This window comes from Meleagris gallopavo, chromosome 14, assembly GCF_000146605.3.
Source record: "Meleagris gallopavo isolate NT-WF06-2002-E0010 breed Aviagen turkey brand Nicholas breeding stock chromosome 14, Turkey_5.1, whole genome shotgun sequence".
Lineage (NCBI taxonomy): Eukaryota > Metazoa > Chordata > Aves > Galliformes > Phasianidae > Meleagris > Meleagris gallopavo.
The window spans coordinates 4190006-4193262 of record NC_015024.2 but is presented as its reverse complement, the minus strand read 5'-3'; positions in this window follow the sequence as shown (position 1 = coordinate 4193262).

The window sequence follows — 3257 nt, the reverse complement described above, 5'->3', positions numbered from 1 at the left end:
TCTTATGTGGTATGTTGTTTTGATTTTTGGATGTGTTTTTACATGATAGCTTTGAGATGCAATGCAAACAAATCTAGATTTTTACAGAGAAGAGCTTGAGATTCAAAGTATAGCAGTCTTGGCATTGAAGAAAGTCTGTTTGCTTGTGAGGCTGTGTAATTTGTTTTAGATAAAAATGTACTTTGACATGGTTTTAAAAGATGCTGCCATTGATAAAAATATTTAAAGAAGGTATAAATAGATGTATGCATTATAACTGTACTGACAGATACTATGAATGAATAACGTACCTTATGTAGCCTGTGATATGTACAGGCCTGCTCTGAAAGTAATGCCTCCCATTTTATGTTGACCCACCACTTCAGAGGAAGATGTTGGTGATATGGCTGTAGAGGTTGAACCTTCCCACCAATATTTCATTACGGTTTCTTACCATGTAACACATGCTCTTTGTATTTATTGTAGTTTCCATGGAAATAAATAGGAGGTATTACTTTCAGAGAGATGTATGTGTAGTGTTGTTTTGTGATATCTTTGGAAAAAGTGTTTGCTTTGTGGCACAGACTTAATTATCTTTGTGCTGTGTTTCTACTAGTACATCTCACCCTTCTGTTTAGACTTGACATAGCTTCATGTATTTCTGTGGCATTGGAGAAGTATTCTTACTGCTGCTGCTCAAAAAAGCAAAAGTGAAATAGGAGCGAGGAGCTGGAAGAAGTCAGATAATTCCTCTTTAACATGCAGTGAATGCCTGCTGGCAAATCATTGCATGCAGTGGGCACCTAAAGAATAAAGCTCCATCTCTTCAGAGTTGGGTGTTTCTTCAATAAACAGCACGACATGTACCCCCTGCTACTACTAACTATTACAAGCTGAAATCACTTGAAAATGGTTTAACAAAAGCAGTTTTGAGCCTCATTCCACACTGAGTATCCCTGTCTAGTTAACACTAATGTCACTGACAATATCACTGCTGTGATCCACATGTAAGGAAGTACTTGCCCAAGGCATTTTTAACCAACTGTTATTACTGTGGAAACGTTTTATTTTCTCAATTGGTTGTAGAACAGATGTTAAGCTTAATTTCAATAATAATTACAGGATTAATGAAAGAGTCTGCAGAGCTAGGACATCAGATCTCCCTATGTATGACTGCAGCTGTTTGATACATTTCCTTTTTTCTGCTCTGCTTTTTTTTGGGGGGAGGTGTTTTTTAAACACCTTAAAACAATCTATGAAGCAATGGTAAATGTTCCAGGAAATTTTTTAGTGTACATAGAAAACAGGTTGTACCGCTTGTGAAGTAGTAGCGTCTTGTCAAATTGAGCTGATTCTACCTGTTCAGAGGGCTCAGGGACCACGGGCTGACACAAGTTCAGGGCAGCAAATATTTGGCTGACAAGCATTCTCCTCAGCAGAAAATCTAGGTAATACTGCTGTAACTGGAATGCACACTCACAGCTCTTGACTTGAAATCACTTTTCCTGTATGCTGGTTCCTCCCGGTCCACAGGTGTGCCATAGTGTTGTGCCTCAGCTGCCTGCTTCCAGTCCTCATTCGCTTCTGGATCCCTCAGGTAAGTCTTCTGTTGCATTGGCATATGGAGTGTAGAAGCAATACTGTGTGTCATTCCACTGGAATTTCACTACCCTCCTCACCCCACCCCCTTCCCACTTATCAATTTTCAGTGATTAATACACATGGAAGAACAGGTGTCCATTCAACTGTGGTCTGTTGTGGGATTTGAATCACACCTTAAGCTCTCTGTTGGGTGCCTAAATTCAGGCTGAAATTTTTCGTTTTAGTTCAGGTATAAACTGTCAGCTATCTCGGTCAGTTTTCGTGTTTCACAAAGTTTAGTTTCTGCTGGCATTTAGTCAGCAAAGAGCCTTTGATACCATTCACTTGCAAAGTATGTGCAAAATGAGAAACAAATTGTAACACCCAAGCAAGCCAAAATATTGTTCATCAAACAAGATTGTTTTTGATTTACTAATCTGTGAATTTGCCTTTAAACAGCTTGGCTAAATATTAGCATGTGTTGAGTTCAGTGCATAAACAAGCTTCTCTTATGGTTTGATAGCTGTTACGATTTGTTTTTGGTGATTTCCAGCTTTGACAATTAACAGGTTTTGTTTTTTTTTAATTGTTGTTTCAACAAATGCCGATGCCTAACTTCAGTGGTGAAGTCTGTCTGTACTAGCAGTGTTTGTGCAGGAATGCATAGGGTCATCTTTCCCAGAGGCTGATGTTTCCTCAGACTTCTTAGATGGTTTAATAAATACTCTTCTAAAACTTCTGCTGGGGGGCTGTAATAGCATATGCAAGGATCAAAAGCTGTTTTGACCTCTGTTTTTTCAGGCTCCTCCTCATCCCAGGAGCTCTCCTTAACAAAGAAACTTTTCCTCCTTCTTCCCCTCCAGCAGTTGTAAACAGGAGTGGTGTACTTCTTTCCTTGAAGATACATATTCAAAAGGTTTGTAATTATTCTACAAGTCTACAGCAGTTCATCCTCATGATACTTACCAGTGTCTATTTGAGATCTTTTCTCAGTGCCTGCGGTTTTGTTTTCCCTAGTTCAGAGTCTTTTTTTTTCTTGTTTAGTATTTTAAATATTTTTTTTCTACATCACTATTTACTATTTTGACTTTAATTTTCCAAAAATTAAATAAAAATCCTGTTCTTCCTGGTAGTGAAAATACTTCCCAGTTCAGTATTAAAATATCAAAATAATAAGACAACAAAAACCAAACCATAACTATTATCCTATATCCTATAAATATCATAGGTTAACAGTTAAATACATGTATAAAATAATGTTTGTCATACTTCTTGCATTTCACTTTTTTAGCCACTGAAATCAGTCCATTGGATATACTTAGTGCTGAGTCTGAATCTGGAGTTCATTTAGTGTTTGGAATGCATTTCTGGCTAGCTTTTGGTGGCCCTGAGATCTCATGACCTGTCCTTGCAAGGATATGAAAAGGCTTCAATATCAGTTGCATGGTTTTGTTAGATTTTAAAATCAGAGTTGGTGAGCACAGATCCATCACAGGCTCTGACTTACGCAGGATCAGGATGCAGGGTTCACCTCTGACGGTTTGTTTCCATGCATCCTCCCCACACCGCTTGGTGGGGCTTCTGCATTGCCGGCTGTGCTGTGTAAGTGTGGGAGTTGTGCTTCCTCCCCTCCTTTGTGCTCAAGTCCCATTTTCAGAAGCTAAAATAAACCTTTCTCTGTCTTGGTGCTTTTTTTT